We start from the raw sequence: 18,542 nt of genomic DNA on the forward strand, positions 1-18,542 counted from the left end.
AAATAAATCTCCCAGACCAGATCATTCTAATTCTAAATGTTATCCCAGATGTTTGGTCTGATAGGGTCAACATCATTTAAAAAAGAAAAAAGAAGAAGAAGTCATAACAAGATGCACATTGGTTATAATTATTGAATCTATTTTACTTTTTAAAATTTTCTTATTGAATCTATTTTAAAAGCATCACGAATGCCTCATTTTTTTAAAAAAAGAATTAAGAACAGGTGCCTATTTTGTTACTTCATATGTTTATAAGGTAGACAAGCAAGTTTGAAAAAAGAAAAGTCGTATCTCGCTATACCCATCTACTAACACCAACATTTGCTAGACATAATAACAGCCATGTGAGGAAATGTTTCTGGGTATGCCTTATATAAAAGTAATTTTTAGCCGATAACACTTTTTTCTGCATGCCAATATTTAAATAACATTTTAGAACATCTCAAAAATCATAGTATTTTATATGTTTGTACCTGAAATTTTACCAGTTGAAATTTCAAATCTGAAGCTTGAGGCTTCTCTGCACACATTGGATGTTAGGCATACAAATTATTTTTAAAAAGCTGGAAATAAAAATGTTCTATTAATGAGTATCAGGGTAAAAATGGGTTAAATGTTCTTCCTAATACAGCCTACCTGGATACATATGAGGTCATCTGACAGATCAATATATATGTAAACAGGATACCAGCCCCATGTGCAATTAGAACATCAGTTTGGAAATTCTTTATTCTACAATTAACGTAAAGGCTTCAATGGAAAAACAGCACATTTCCAATTAAATCAACTAAGTGCAAGTTAGTTAGTTACTACCGTGTCCCATTTTTAAAATAGTAGCTTTTGTTGGCACGCTTTAGGAAGTAAATATTTACCCAGAGAAATGTAATTTCCTTTTCATTTATTTAGAAACTGCATGAGCTGGTCTCTGCTTTCTAATTTTCTTTTTGCTAGTTAAGGTAGTAGAGAATTTTCTCATTTTCTTCATTTTGATATTAGAATTGCAGAGTTGAACTTGTGTATATTTGAAAAGGAAAGACAATGTTTTCCTAATGTTAATTAGCAACTTTCTTTCTTACTTGCGCTATGTTTTTTAATTAAAAAAAAAAAACCTTGATATAACATCAGTGCTTATTTCCAAAGTTATTTTGAATAACATCTGCTGATGAGAAGGAGGCAGCAAACTTTCATGCCGGTAAATGTAATTACTAATAATTTCATCATGATTGCTATGACTACAATTTACTTATTCTTAATTTATTTTTATAATGAACTGCTTCAGTAAAATGACAAATGATTCCATTAGTTAAGAAACTAAAATGTCAATTTACATGTGGTCTTTGGTGTCTAATTTGCTGAGTTGAGGTTTTTGTTTTCGTTATGATAATAATATTTGGCTATGCTCTGTGAGCAAAATTTATGAGGTCTTAAATATTAATCTTTCGATTTACTGAAACAAGGTAATTTTCAACTTTAAAATGTTAGCAGTTTCTCTTTCATGGTCTTGAATACCCAAGTTTTGGGCACAAACTTCTGCAGCATTTCATCCAAAAAATAATGCTCACTTTGTTCCCTGGGATCAAAACAATTCTTTTTCACTAATGACTGCAAATATCAGCTCATTTCTAACACAGTTTCCAATGGCAAACATTACTCAATTGTCAGTAAAAGAAAAGGGATTACATCAGCATTCAGGGGGAAAAAATGTTCTGTTCCTTCTTACTCCACAGTCTATGTTCAATCAGCCCGGAGCTAATGGAAGCCCTCCAGTGCCGAGAAATAAACAAACACGGTCCGGCAAATAGTCCAAAATCAAATCTAGTATATAAGGTGGACAATACATAGTTAGTTCCATTACCGAATCCTCCCCTGGGACTTGAGCGGCTTCAGAGCCCTTCTGATTACACACCAGCACCATCTGTAGCCAGCCCGAGCCTGATTTGGGAATGTATAAAGTACACGAGAAAAATAGACTCAGCATCAGGAGCCAGAGAATCCTATTTCAAGTTTAAATTTTGCTTGTGAAAGATCATTTGGTTTTAGACTCCGCAAACAGTGGGCCTCATCACTCACAAGGAGGGACATATGTAGCAAGGATTACTTCAGATCAGGGAGAAGGAAGGTAATTGCTGCCGTCCACAGGGATAGACCCAGCTCTTGCGTAGCTCAGGAGAGGTATGGCATGGCCCCATTAGCTACAGATTTGCCGCTGTCCCCCTTCAAATGGCAAGCACCCTTTTCCTTGTGGTGTTTGTCACAGTGCTGTTGTTAAAATGCATTATTTAATTCTAACTTGTAAATGGAAAGGAAGCCGAAGGCATCGGTATCCTTAAAGTCCGTAGACACTTTGCATGTGTGCATGTGTGCGAATTTTAAGAAAGCTGCTGGCTCAAAAAATGGAGCAAAAAGTGTTTGTTTACTGAATAAACTGTGAATCATTATTAACAGGAGGGGATGATGTCACTTGTTACTTTCTGGGAGCTGAAATATGGGGACATTATTGCCAGTCTTGAAATATGTTGCAAGATTATGTGTAGTACTTGGATGGATTTTTTTTTTTTGGCCCAAGAAATGCTACCTTCCAACCAGCAAAAGTTGTTTTATCAATGTTTTCTATTGCCACTTTTATTCTCACTCCACCTCCATTCCCCAACCAACCTCCACCTTCATCTAGTATCTAAATGTCCCTGGAAATCTGATTCTCTTTCTTGTTTGAATCACACGCATAGAGAACTGCAAATGATTGCGGGTTTTTGACTTCTGAATGCCATGAAAAGACTATATATAAATTTGGAGAGAGAGCACTGTCTATATGGGGTCGAGGGTTTCATAGGCGCTGCAGATCATACTTGTTTGAAGGGTCAAAGAAGGAACTCTGAACAATGTTTTGATCCAAGCTTCCTCCTCAAGCAGAGGCCATACTCTGTGTAATTTAAACCCTGAAAGTAGTAAAGAGCCCCCAATTTAGGAAAACCCACAATCCCCATATTGTATCTCTCCCTTCCATTCCCACCACTCAGCACACACCACAGGTGGGAATCATTCATTATCAGTAAGACCCTACTTTGGTACTCACCTGTCCCTGGAGGGGTTTCCGATCTTGCCAAACTTCAGATCCTTGTAATGACTCCAAGTGGCTGCAGAGGCCTTGACGGTGTTCCCTCCAGGTTTGGTAGGAGTGATTAAGACCCCAGGTTCAACTGGGCAGCTGTTTTGCTCCGTTCTGTGAGATCGACCTCTGGACTTCCTTAGAATTTGACTGTTTATATTCTTGGCCTTGGATGAGAAAAGCTGACAATCCTTCAGAACACTTGATGAATTTCATTCACATCTGTTCTTAGCTTCAAACCTTGTTTGGTGAATCTCCCTTACCCTAGATTCCAGTACTGACTTTCTTTCATCCTTATTTAGAACTTGAAGTCTCTGGTAAGATCAACTATCTGGTAAGATAAATTCAGTCTCATTTCTCTAATTTTCTGGTTGTGGATTTGTGTGAATCACTTAATTTTTCTAAACGTCTGTTTCCTCAACTAAAAAATAGGTATAATAAAAGCAGTTGAATCATGATATTACTGTGAGTGTTGAATAACTGATCTATGTGAACACCTTTATCAAGCTAGTGCTCCCTAAGTGTTAACTATCATTATTAGTTACTTAATCATAATCTAAACCTGTGTTGCAATTTGGCTCTTGGCTAAGATTTTGTTCAGTAGTTTCTGTTCTGGGATCATCCCCACTCAGTTCTGATAAATTTCATTGTAACACAAAATGATGTACTTGAATGGCATTTATTCACAAAAAGACAATGGCTAACATTTACCATGTAGCTCCATTGTCAAATACAGAGCCAAGTACACTATAAGCAAATCACACTTAATCCTTACAACAATTATACAAACTATGAATTACTATTGCTACTATTTTACAAAAGAGGAAACTGAAGCTGTAAAAGTTAAGTAATATGCCCAAGGGTATGGGAAGCAAATGGCAATGTTGAGACTTAAACCTACCCTTGTCTGTGTCAGAGATTGACATAAATATACCAACACTCATTTCCTCATGCCCTGGCCCCACAGATTGTATTTCCCAGCCGTTTACAGTAACGCATCTCTATGTAACTGGGTTATAGCCAATGGAATGTGAGCGAAAGTGATGTGCCCAGTTTCAATGCCTGATCGCTTAAAACCTCCACCGAAAATCTTCTACCAGCTGGATGTCATACCACATGGTGTGAGCCTTTATCAACCTAGATCCTTGAGTCAACTGCATGGAGCACAGCACTTCCTACTATCTCTTCGCTTTGCCAACTGAGCTGGGGCAAACTTGGTTTGAGCTGGAGTTTTCTTGTGTTGTTCTCATCACATCTGATGTTACTGTAATTAATACCATATCCAGCTCCAAAGTCTTCTATCTCTGCAGTTATATTACACTGGCATAACAACCAGTCAGAGAAGTGCCACAACTTGCTGAGTTACATAGAAGCTGTTGAAACGGCTCACAGGCGTGTTGACTGAACTTTGGAATAAAGGCCTCCAAGCTTTTACCTCACTATTTCAAAGTTTTATAAAATGAAGTCCTTAACTTAGAGGTTGGTACATTTCAAAAGTTTGTTATTTTGAATATTCCCCACTTACCTAAAAGTGGTATAAAAAGGAAATAGGCTATCTTTAATCATGGGAATCAGTCCCTTAAAAATGATCTTTTAAAAAGCACTTGGGGCGCCTGGGTGGCTCAGTCAGTTAAGCGTCCAATTTCAGTTCAAGTCATGATCCCAAGGCTGGTGGGTCTGAGCCTCACATTGGACTCTGTGCTGACAGCTAGCTCAGAGCCTGGAGCCTGCTTCAGATTCTGTGTCTCCTTCTCTCTCTGTCCCTCCCCTGCTCACATTCTGTCTCTCTCAAAAACAAACATTAAAAAAAATTAAAAGGCTCTTAAAAATTAACCAAGGTGACCATGATTTTGTACCTCTATATGTAACTGACACATTTTTTAACTGAACTAAATCTTGGTATCCCACACAAAGAGTCAACTACATTTTTTTTGTTATTTTATTTATTTTTGAGAGAGAGAGAGAGACAGCATGAGCAGGGGAGGATCAGAGAGAGCGGGTGACAAAGAATCTAAAGCAGGCTCCAGGCTCTGAGCTAGCTGTCAGCACAGAGCCCAACATGGGGCTCAAACCCACAAACCGTGAGATCATGACCTGAGCTGATGTCGGACGCTTAACTGACTGAGCCCAGGCACCCCACAACTACATTTTTTAAAGAGCAGTGTTCTGCCAAAATCCTCTGCATGTTGGGACCCTTTAAGCACAAAAATTTCTTAAATATTGTTTTTTCAAAAAACACATTGATTAGCAAAAGCAATCGTGACAAGAAACTACTAGTTTTATTCCATAATTTGTTCAGAACTTTTCAAAATATGTATTTTATTTTCCATTCATGTATCACGGAGGGAAGGTAATATAATGTGTAGTGAAGATAAAAAGTTTTGAAATCAGGCAGTTCTATCTTTATATTGTGTCTCCTGCATTTACACATTCTGTGACTTTCAGAGATTTCCTTAAAATCTTTTGATTTCACTTTTCTCTTTGGTAAAAGAGGGACAATGATTACACCTCCTTCAAAGATTGGATATGAAGAGAAAAAGATCATTTAGGAAAAACATACCAACTCACACATAAGTGCTCAATAAATGTCAGCTTTTACTGGACTACTATTAGGTCTAGATTTTTTCAGAAATATTTTATTTAAAATAATCTTTACATAATAAATGCTGTGCTGTCCGACATTTCAGATGGAAAAAGTCTGGACTGTATTGGTATCCACTGCATCTTCCTAAGAAGACACACTGTGAATGAAAATGGTATGTTTCATAGATATTTCCAAGAGATTTGGAGTTTTATTTCAGATTCCAGGAAGCAGAGATTTAATGGCTAATATTTAAATGACAGGAAAGAAATTTTTCATTTGGGGTCAAAAGCTTTCTCCTTTTGTTAATGTAATGATGTCAAAGGATGGCAGAACCCCATTCCTCTGGTTTAGTCTGATCCCAAATGATGATGAAATAGAATATTCATCAGTTCTCTCCTCTCCTGAGAATGAGAAATAATGAGTCTCTACCTTTTATTTGGTGATTTGTGGAGGGGGGAGGGAGGGTAGGGGGAGGATTACCTTTTTCTTCCAGAATTGGAAAATGTTAGTTCTCGGTCTTCTACCCAACACCGACTTGTCTTGCTTTCAGATGCATTATCTACTGAATTACTCCTTCTTCAGCATGACTGGAATCACCTCTTGAATTCTGCATATATATAGATCCAAGTTATAGGCACCAAGAGTTGAGTCAGTAAGATATCAGCAGGACTTATGCTCCAACTCTGAGCATATTCTGACCACAAAGACCTTCTCTTCCTGTGTCACTTCACTGCCACATGAGGAAAGTTCATTAAAGAAAGCAGCTCCGTATGATTCAGCAGTACTTTTCACTGGGTAATTCTGAACCTCCACTTTAGCCTCTACCCACACAATTGTTTCCTTACAGGTAACTAAGTTCTGCTTTCCCCCCTACAAACCTCATTCTCTTGCCCTCAAAATGGCCCTATTTTCTGTGTCTCTATTTCTGCTAATGGCATCATCATCTTTTCATTAGCTCCAAATAGAATCTTTAGTCATCTTTGACTCCTTCCTCTCCTTCAAGTTCTAAAATCAGACACGTCTAACTGGAAAGTCATTCATATTCAGCCTCCTACTCTATCATCATAGTTTCTATAGTCCAGGTTACCTACCTGTCACAGAGGCTGGCTTATTACCCCATATCTGACCCTCTGTCTTGTTCACTTTCATATGCCCCTCCCCCCAGCTCCAATTTATTCTCTATTCCATTGGTATAATTCTCTGTCTAAAGCATGAATGTAGTACTGATCTTCCCCTTCTATATCACTAATATATACCACTATATAAATATATGTATTTTCCTTTCTGCTAAATTAAATCTTTCCAAGTAGTTAGACCTAGTTTTCTTGAACAGGGGAAATTACAAGATAGGAAACAAGGATATTTCACTTTAGAAAACCGCTTTTGCCAACTTTCTTTTCCCACAGTGTGAGCACATTGAAAGGATTATCCTCTTGGTCATGTGGGAGGAGAGCTCCTTTGAGGAATCATGGTGTCATGATCAACACCAAACACTAGAGGGTCTTTTCTTGCAAAAAGTTTTATTTCTCAGGTGAATTGAAAAGGATCTGCTGTAGATGATGCTGGCAATGAAATCAGTGGTGGGCCTGGTGTAAGAAGGAGCCGGCAGCAGCCACTTTAAGGCAGAATTGCTATCAACGGTAAGGTTCTCTGGAAACAGATTTGAGATAGAATTTGGTGTGCAAAATGTTAATTAGGGATCAGCACTGTTAAAGAAATGAAAGAAGAGTAAGCAGGATTGGGTAGTAGGAGCAACGTATTTGTGGTACAGGCTGGACAAAACCTTGGTCAACCCAACAGCGAGCTCTGTGGTAAAAACAGTCCCATCAGAGTAGTCTTCTTCTTGCAAGAGAAGCTGACCTGGGAAGGGTATGACCTGCGTGTGAAAGGCTCCCTGCAACTGAAGCAGACCGTGCAGGACCTGAGATCAGGAGGCACCCTGCTGACCACACCCTTCACTCTGCACAGCAGGTCCTTCCATGGAGATGGACTAGGGCGAGCATCCCGCTGTCCACCACCATCTCTGAGGACGGTTGGGATCTGGCCGGAGGGAGCCTTATCACGGTAAACTGTAAACTTTTGGGAGGAGAGCAACTTTGTTCTAAGGCTCTTTCACACTCTCAAATAAGTGTCAAGCATAATTAAGAGTAAAGTTCTGTAGGTAAATGCATGTTTCTCCGGTTTCATTGACTTTGAGCATCACAGATGGAGACAGTCAAGGCAAAAACCCCAGGAACTAAAGTCCAGCCTCAGAGTAGCCGGCAGGTTGGCAAAATTTGCAGACCCATCAACAGCTAAGTGGAGTGCCAAGAGCAGCCGTTCATGTTCACAAATAAGTGTTTCTAAACATTTTCAAAATTATTAAGAGTAGATAAACCTGTAAAAAATAACAAAACAGGCATCCTGAAGCCAAGAAGTTGGAAGTTAGGTGCAAAGATTTAAATACCATTTATGGGCAATTTTGTGCTATTTCGGTTATACTAATTATATATTTGAAAGTTGGTCTCCTTTCCAGATTATGTTTCACAAAATAGAAATTATCTCTTATTTACTCATAAGACATTAAGTATCCAAGTCAGTGAATTAAAAGAATTTCATTGGTACATTTATATTTTGGGTCCCAAATTCTCATAATATATTAATATATTTATTAATTTATTCATTTACTTTTCTTACTCTTTATAGAAACGGTTATTTTATTTTATTTTTTATTAAAGATTTTAAATGTTTATTTATTTATTTTTGAGAGAGAGAGAGCACATACGTGCAAGCAGGGGAAGGGTGGAGACAGGGAGAGAGAGAGAATCCCAGGCAGACTCTGAGCTGTCAGCACAGAGCCCAACGTGGGATTTGAACCCACAAACCATGAGATCATGACCTGAGCTAAAATTAAGAGTTTGGCGCTTAATCGACTGAGCCACCCAGGGGCCCCCAGAGTTGGTTATTTTAAAAGAATCATATTTTTAATAAACATATGTATACATTTAAAATATAAGTTATCTAAAATGTGAAGAAATTTTATGGAATCACAAATTACCTGGAATAGTCCTCATCTTCTGAATATGTATGGGAGGAGGAGAGGAAAGGCTTGTGCAAGGCCCTTGTGAAAAAGAAAGGAAAAGATAAAAAAAAAATTATATAGGGACTTCTGGGTGGCTCAGCTGGTTATGCGTCTGACTCTTGATTTCATCTCAAGCCATGATCTCATGGTTCTTGGGTTCGAATCCCTCATCAGGCTCTGCATTGAAAGTGTGACACTTACTTGGGATTCTCTCTCTCTTTCCTTCTCTCTGCCCTTGCCCTGCTCATGCTCACTCTCTCTCTCTCTCTCTCTCTCTCTCTCTCTCTCTCTCTCTCGTTCTCTCAATAAATAAATAAGCATTGAAAAAAGAATAACAGTTATATAAATAGGAAGTCTACCTCAGAAACCCACTCTTGAAATAAAAATGCTTAGAAAGACTTTGATCAGATTTTACAAAATAGAGATTAAAAAGTTGGAAGTTGAAAAATTGTTACTATATGTCAGGCATTGAGCATACAAAATGATTAAGACAAAAGAGAATGAAATGAACTCTCAGTCATATATAATAACTGACTTTTGTATAGTGTTTTCATTTATATTTTCCCACTTGAACAGCGAGGTGATGAGCATAATAATCCTTACTTTACATATGAGGGAACTGATGTCAGATGCCTAGTTTATAACAGAAATATAACTTTGGGTCTATGAGAATTGATGGGACATCCTCCCTCCTATGTCATGGTAACTAGCTGAGTTGAAAATATTTTTAAATTGGTATATATGAAATAGTATTCGTGCATCTTTTCATTTATTCAGTGCACAAGAATTCAGTGAGCGCCAAGATCAAAGGCATCAAGTGATGAGAATATACAGACAAAATAGATCAGATTCCTGTCCTGAGATTGACTACAGTGTTAAGCATAGGATGTGAAGATGGAGCTGTGGAGCATTCTAAGATGTGCTCTTTAGCTAAATCTAAGAAGAAGGATAAGTAAGAAAGGTCTATGAAGATGATCCCAGGAAAGAAGCGTCTAGAGTAAAGCAACAAATTGATTTCTCCTCATGGAGTATCTGATATCAAATCTTTATGTGGATGAACTTGGAGTAAAAGGTTGGAAAGGTAAGAAGCCATTTCTCAAAGGATGCTGTCTGAACTATGGGAAAATTAATTCTGTGCACAACGAGGGCCAGTAAACGATTCTAAGTTGAAGAATCAGGATTTTAAAGCCAGCACATTCACTGTACAGCAATGAAGAAACTGCTTCCATTTGGGACCACCAGTGGCACTGAGGAAAATTAAGTCCTAGCAGTAGTCAAGGGGGAGATGTGGTAGTCCAATCTAGCAGTGCATGAGTGGAGAGGGAGGCTGGGAGTACGAGTTAGGAGCTATTTAGGAGACGGACTCGACTGATATGATAGAGGTAGAATGGCCATTAGAGGCCATTTATTCAACTGAAATCCATGATAGATTTCAAATGAGAAGGCTTAGTGAGGAGCACCTAGGTGGCTCAGTTGTTTAAGTGCCTCACTCTTGATTTCAGCTCAGATCGTGATCTCACGGTGGTGAGATTAAACCCCCACCCGCTTTCAGGCTCCATGCTGGCTGTGGAGCCTGCTTGAGAGTCTCTCCCTCCCGCCCCTCCCCTGCTTGCATGCATGCTCTCGTCCTCTTTCTCTCTCAATATGTTTTTTTTTTAATTGAAAAAAAACTAAGAATATTTAGTGAACAGGAGGTGAGATGCCTTTTCTCTGGGATGAAAGGAACGCAGAGAAGGATGGGTTTATTGGTGGGAAATTGTGCAAGTCCATGTTGGACTGATCTGTGAATGAGGAGGCCAGGTCATCTGCCACAAGGATCATAATGGCCTGGAGTGATGGAGGTTTGGCATAAACTCTGTGTGAGATGAAGAGCAGCATGTAAAAAATCTCTATTTGGTATCGTGGGCCTACCTGAGGGTCCTTGTCAGACCCTTGCAGCATTATGCAAACTAAGGTAACTCTTCTCTAATGGCCCTCAGCACATAAAAGCCACGTGTGCAAGGCTGTACAGATCCAACTCTCAGCTGTGAAGGGACAGATTCACAGAAGGATGGGAGTTGAAATGTAATTCCAAAACCTCTGAGCTGGGTACAACCAAAAGCATGGAGGATTAGAGCTGAGACCGGAGGCCTTGATGAGAGAAGATTGAATGTAGAGGGCGTACAGATGAAAAGAACTGCAGAAACGAATGTCCTGTCAGAGAGAGCATACTATAATTTACATTGTCGGAATTGGTACAGTATTTCTGCGTATGGTGCAATCGTCTTGTACAGCATTTTATTATGCAGAATGCATGACAGAGGTAGAAAGGACTTTAGAAGCCATTTATCCTTGTCCCCTCTTTTCACAGATGACGTAAGTGAGCCTTAGAAACCAGGCAGCGAGCTAGTGAGGAGCTGAGGAGTGAAACACTGATTTTGCCGCATTGTCTGCCTGCCCCAAATAGAGCTAAAATTTTAACAAAGAACTGTTAAACACTTACTAAATGCAAGGCACAATGATCAGCACTGAGTGATACATGATCCAGTGTCTTATTGAGAATTCATATTATATATTAAATCAAACAATTATTAAAGCGATATTCAAAAAAGGAGGAATCCAAAAATCTCTCTAAATTAAATGAGGTTTTCCATCAGAGTGTTGAATTGTTGCATTTCTTCTTATGAAATCACAATTTTGAATCACTAATTGAATAGATAATGGCATATTTTATGTTCTTGGTCCTTGAATTATAGTTTCTATGAATAATGCTTGTTGAAATCAAAATAAATCAACTGGAAAATTATTTCATGTTTTTACTTTCCTGTCTACAATACTAAACTGTGTTCATTGTTTCCTTAGTTTTCTCTTCCAACTTTCTGGTCAAGCTGAAATTGACACTGTATACAAAATGCTTTTTTTCCCTCAACAATTATTTTTTATGTTCTTCAGCAGCGGTGAAATGACCTCTACCAATTGTATCATTTTACAAGAGGCAATCGGGAGCTTTACTGGGAAAAAAAACCAAATATTTTATTAAATTAATTTAAGAAGAAATATTCGAACATGAAAATCTGCACAGTATAAATATTTTATATGGGAAATAGCAATAAAAATTAATATTCAGTTATATTATTCATATGTAAGGGGGTGGAATCTACTAATTTGGAAGCCATGGTTCTCCTAGAATATTCCAAATAGCATATGTAGAATGATTTTGCTGCACCATATTTTAAAACTTGCTTATGGTAACTCTGTTTTACTGTTTTTAAACTGTACTAATAATTATATTTCTCACATATTTTCTTGAATGCTCATATACCACAAACATATAGCATAGAAATAAATTAATGCAGAATTCTCATAACCACAACAACCAAATTGGAAAGAACGCAATATAATACGTCTTAAATCTTCTCTGTAAGATGTGAGACAAAGATATTTACCAGCACTTCTTTTTCACGTGCGTACTGCAATATCGAAATGGGCCTGGGCTACATTGGCTACTCCACGGAAATGAGTTCAGTCTTCAGGGGCAGAAGTGCCCTTTGGGTTTGGATCTCAGAGAACTATTTAGAACTCTCAAAACTGCCTTAATGGCTTGGTTAAGTTAGTTCAGATCGCAAAGTTCTTTACTTCCATAAAATAGTCTACTCTGGGAGGATCATCAGATTGAAATGATTCCTGAGCCCATCTTTCTTTTAACTTTTATTTTTTGTTACAAACTTTTTGTGTAGAACACAGAATGGGTAAAAGTAAGATTCTTCAACAGATTTCAAAGATCTTACCATCCTTACCTATGTGTTTTAATAGTGCAGTCAATCAATCAGCACTGAGCAAGCCCTGAAACATGTTTAATCCATGAAACAACTCTGAAATGAGCTCGACTATCTCTTTCTCAGAAAATATATAAAACATTTTCAACACTGGTGTTATATCATATTTGTTGTTCCCTCCAGAATGAATTCCTGCAATCAATTAAAATAGCATGTGACACATAGAGACTTATCTCCTTTCTAAGCATAGCATATTTCCAGCTAAAGGAGTAATTATTTGAGCTACAAGTAGGCAGTGGCTTAGAGCAGCGGTCTCAAGATGTGTCACTAAACTAGCAACATCAGCATCACTGGGAATTTTTTAAAAGCCAAATTCTTGAGCCATACCCATCTGAAATAAAAAAATTTCAGGGGTGGGGCCCAACAATGATTTATTTTTAACAAGTCTTCTAGATTATTCTATCGCAAGCTTACATAACTGCTTTAGAATTCACCTTGCCAGAGTAGGCCCATTTCTTAGGCCAATAAGCATTGCTATACGCAATAAAACGTCCTTGAAGGAATGAGTCACAGGCTGGAGAGAGTTTTTGATATGTCTCAGATTCCTACCTAGCAATAAGTAGGAGCACCAAGCCTGGGGAATTACTTGAAAAAGCTCAGGCGAGATATTCCTTTATTACTATTTAGTCACACTGTCCTTCTATTGCTCTTAATCACTAACTTGCAAATGACTTTCAAACCTCAATTTCAGGATGAGTCTATTGAGCTGTGGGTCTCAGTTTCCAGTCACTTCAATAGGCCCAAGGTGTTGCTCAGAGATAGACCCAACAAACAGAACCCATAGCACTCTAACCTGCTCACTATGGGAAGGCAGAAAACGTTACGTGACACTGAGGTCCCTGTTCCATGGAAAGAAAAACAAGTATGGGAAATACCATACCCACAGATCATGAAATTAACTCAAACTACAAAACAAAACCTAGTATAACTGTTGAAAATCCCTCACAGTGGATAACAGTCTAAGATGTAGTTTTAAGAAAAGTGGAGACAATTTATTTTTAGTTTCTGTGACATTTAAAATGTGTAAAAATTTGTAGGTAATTGCTTGAACGTGCTTTCACTCACGTGTGCCATTTCTTCTGGACAAAAAATTCAGGACAAGGGGAAGAAAGTAATTCTCCTAGTGAATCACTTCTGCATCGCCCCTTTTTGGGGGGACTAAATGGTCAAATTCAAAGTCAGACAGAGAAGTTACCTTTCACTTGAAATTTATTGTTAGTAATATGGCGACAAATAATTATAGCAAATAATAAACTAAAGAGGTTGATGGTCTTACTGCTTTTATAAATCCTTTCCATGGCGAATATTCCTAGGGCTCTCAAACAGTGGTGAGGACAGTATCATAATTGTTTTTATTTCGCTCATTTTCCTGATTCTTGTTCATATCTGAGGTCATTTAGAAAATTATAAAGTAAAAACTACACACACACAGACACACACACACACACACACACACCCCAGAAAAGAATAACTCACTAAAAGTACTGCTTGCAAAATATATGGGGAAAACCAGTGGGATTTTTTATTTTGTCAAAACCTTGTTAGTCATGTTTTGGTTTTGGATTTGCAGTCTGTGGAGTATTTTATACTTCTCAAATTTCTTCTGTTCACTTGTGACTCTCAAACCTAATAGAAATCTCCTTTTCCCCTTCAAGTAATACTTGTCTGCTTCAAGGGCTATCAGGGGAATGCTTTCTAAAAAATTGCTCAAACCAGCTAGAGCAGTGCACAAATACATACCGAATAGGAACATACTGAAAAGCAGCCGTCAAAATAGCCCAAATAATCTAAAGGCTCATTGTAAAAAATACAGAGAACAAAGTAGAAAGAGTGCCTTAAGGGCTTAGTTTCAATTTCTGCAATAATCCACCATTTCAGATAGAGTTAATTCCCTAGACTGTGTACACATGGATAATTTAATTCCATGGATAATCTCTAATATTTGTTTGGGGATAAAATGTCAAACTTCTCCCACTAAACCTTTTCACCTCACCTTTGGACAAGTGGTCAAATGGGGAGATTTGTGGCTGCCTCCCGTTTGCCTGGCTCCACATGCCAAGGGTAGTGCAAACACAGTGTGAAATGGATCTCCCCACTTCACTCCGACCATAACGGCAGCCTCATTTTGCCTGGTTTGGGGGAGGGAAATGAACAATGGAGTAGTGACATACAAAAGTCCAAGCATTTTTTAAGATGTGTAATTAATTTCAAGAAATACAGGGATTGTTATAACATTTAAAAGCAATAGATAAGATAAAATTCTCTTCATAAAAAATGGATATCTGGTTGTTTTGTTTCAGAAGGCAAAATTGGAAAAAGCTTAAGGTTTTGGCCCAAAAGACACAGGTCTAGATTGCAGCTCTGGCACTTGCTAGCCAAGTGACCTTCAGAAAGTTTTAAAAGCGATGAGTCTTAGTTTTGCCATCTATAAGATAGGAATAACAGTAACTTCTCAGAGTGTCACAGGGATGAAATAAGGGCCTGCACCTGAAAAACACTTTTAAACCATAACGGCTACATAGTTGTTACTTATTAAGAGGTAAACTATAGAATATGGAGAACTCTGATATTGGTTGCATACAAGACCAGGATGTTTCAGAGCAGCTGAACTTCAAAACATCATTGGCAACAACATTCAGTGGAGTTCTCCATGGACTTTTATTTTTATGTGCCCCATTATCACACATATGTTCTACATAGAGTAGCTGCTTACTACATATTTGCTAACAAATCACAAAGTCTTTTCTAACAGACAGATTGAAATCCAGGACAGTCACCAAGAGTCTTCAACATATCCTTTCCTCTGGCTGGTTAGAGATGAATCGCTGGACAGGTAAAAATACTTAAGTCTCTGAATCTGGAAGACATCTGTTTTCTTAGGCAGTCTACAGACTTGGTTTATGTACAAGGAAAAAAGGAGGAATTTTTATTTTAAGAAATTACAAGCAGTTTATTTTTCATCTGATTGTTTGCATATTCAAATAAAGGATTTATGTTTCAGCTGTAGTCAGCATCACCGGAGTCAATCTCCTCCAAAGAGAAAGTTTTTAGACAAAATATTCAACACCTGGTCTAAATATCAAGAATCAAATCTTAGTCCTTATTGTGGTCCTCAGATTATTTTCAGTCAAGGGTGTTTAAACTTCAACTTCAATGAGCTTAAGGAACAAAAAGAAAACACCTGGATTTCCTCTGCTTCTGTCTCTCTTCTCTTTGCACATGATCCTTATTCTCTCCTGCTGTCATAGTTCTCTTTTCTTGTGGAGGAACCGTAGACAACAGCAGCTGTATCCCATATACCAATACCAGCACTAAGAAAACAATAGAATGCTCTCTTTTCCAAGCTCCAATGATATTTTCTATCCTGGAAAAGTTTCCTGAATGGCTTGGCTTCAGGTATTCCTCGGGCCAGTCCTGAGTCAGATATGTGTGGGGGCAAGGGTGAAGTATGAGACCAGAAGAGTGGAAAGGAAAAGAATTCCAGGTAGGCAGAATTAATGGGCTCTATATTTGGTTTGAGGACAAATGATTTTCATTGGTAAAGAATGTTTTAGAAATGCTATTAACTTCTATAATAATTCGAATGAGTAGTTTTTGCTAAACAATGTAAGTTGAAGATACAATTTAAGTCATTATTGAAACATTTATAACACCCTTGTAGAAGACTTCACAGCCTTAGGTATTACTTTAGATGAAGGAAACATCTTAAATAATTGCCAAAATTTAACAAATTCTCATCCTAACAGCAAAGTCAATGTGTGATGTTGAGGGTTTTATAGTACTGTGACAATTTATAAGACAAAACTTTCCATTCCCTCTTTCTGAGAAAATTAACTCACTAAATACTTAGAGCATCCTATTCCTCAAATGTAAAATTTCATATCAGCAGAGCTGGAAAGACATTAAGACCTCCAAAGAACACTTCAAAGTAAATCACTATTTCTCCAATCTAACTCATCGAAATATTAAGGAGATGAATATATATTAAATAAAGGTTCAAAGAGAGCAGAGTTCTAACAGTCTTCTCTATTTTGACAGTGGCCAGCCATGGATCTCTTCCATAGATTAAGCAATTGAATTAGCCTCATCTCTGCAGCACTTCTCAGTGCCTTTAATGGCCTACCATGTAACACCTCCAGAACACTTTTAAAAATTGCCCTCAACCCCAGAATAGTTATTATCTTCTTCCATAAGAGTAATATAGTTGGTAACTAATTTCTGTATATTTATGACCTAGAGCTTGCCAGTCTTCATATATGACTTTTTAGTTAGACCAAATTTTCAATAAAATAATTATAAAAGTCCTCTTAAATCTTCTAAAACAAAAAAACATTAAACCTCATGTGACATGTCACATGTAATTTTTTAAATTTTAATTTATAATTCCACAGTAGAATAGTAGACTATTTAAAATTAGGACTTGAATAATCTCTACTACTTAAATGTCATAGCCTTTGAGAGGACCTTTGTACCTCTAACCTCTCCATTCTTCAGTCATCCCACACTCTGGGGAAGAAACACTTTGTAAATTGGATTACTTTTCTACTGAGAAGGGCTTTTGGATTTCTTCTATTCCCTCTCCAGATTTCCTATCCACCCTTTTCTGCTCTGCTTTTTGTCCCAGAGTATGACCTGTATTAACCACATCAACTGTCTTCCTTGTCCCTTGGCTTGTGGCTGGGTTTGGCAGTGAAGAATACCAATAGGAGATGAGAGATGGAGAAAAGGCTACATTCCAGGAATTAATCGTCTTATCCTATCTGTCACAATCTGGCTTCCCACCTTTCAGTTTTTTATAGGAACCGGTGTCACCAGTACCTTCTCTGTCTACAGGTTTCATTATCTGCTCATTCCTCATGCCTTGTCAGCCTACAGGTAGTTAGAGTCAACTAGTATGAGATTCTAAGTGGAGGCATAAACGTTTCTGCCTTGAGTTTAATGCTTTCAAGAGCCCCACTCTGATTCTCCATATTGAGTCTTCAGCGTCAAAAAGATGTGCTCACCCAGAGCCTTCTCTATTCCCTTTTAGACCATAATCAGGATCTCAGAATTTCCTGTCCAGGCTTGTCTGCAACTGTTCCCAGGGCTCAAGCTGGTCTTTTCTCCAAGTCAGCCCTCCAAACCATAGACTATGCTGTAGGCAAGTGCACCCAAGGCCTGAGAAATGTCCAAAGGTTTATGTGAGGATTGTGCATAGAGTTGACATAAAAGGTACAAGATCCACTCAAGAATATATCTTTTTCTAATTCACTAAGGTGCTACACTATTGCCAAGCTGTCCACCTAATGACAATGCCTTCTTCACATTTGCAAAAAGGAATCATACTAACTAGTGGTAGCCTTGGAACTATTAAAATCAAAGACTTTAGGGGCACCTGGGTGGCTTAATCAGTTAAATGTCTGACTTCAGTTCAGGTCAAGATCCCATGGTCTGTGAGTTTGGGCCCTGAGTCAGGCTCTGTGCTGACAGCTCAGAGCCTAAAGCCCCTGCTTTGGATTCTGTGTCTCCCTCTTTCTCTGCTTTCCACCAACCTGTGCTCTCTTTCTCTTAATAATAAATAAACTTGTTACTTGTAAACTTTTATTTGAAAAGATGGTTCTATAGCAAAATAACTTTGAATATCACTGGAATATATGACTTAAAAATTTCCATCAAGCTAAACCATTTAACCATTAACCATTTCCATCCTAATTAACTATTAGGAGGCCCTATGATCCTCTATCTTGAACCTTATGGAAACTTCTAGACTTTTGGACTTTTGGTTTCAGAACCTTCATTTAAAGTATAAAAATTTTCACTGTCCTACATACTTCCTTTACTGATCCCTGTTCACATATGCTTCTCTAGCTTAGTTGGAGAGGTCTTTTTTCCCCTTTTCTTCATTTTGTCTTTCAAGGAACTGCACCTGCACCATCTCCTTTGTGGGGGGGTCTTCCATGTTAATTTGCATACTGATGAAATTTTTAGGCTCTCCAT

Source organism: Suricata suricatta, chromosome 3, assembly GCF_006229205.1.
Source record: "Suricata suricatta isolate VVHF042 chromosome 3, meerkat_22Aug2017_6uvM2_HiC, whole genome shotgun sequence".
NCBI classification, from domain to species: domain Eukaryota; kingdom Metazoa; phylum Chordata; class Mammalia; order Carnivora; family Herpestidae; genus Suricata; species Suricata suricatta.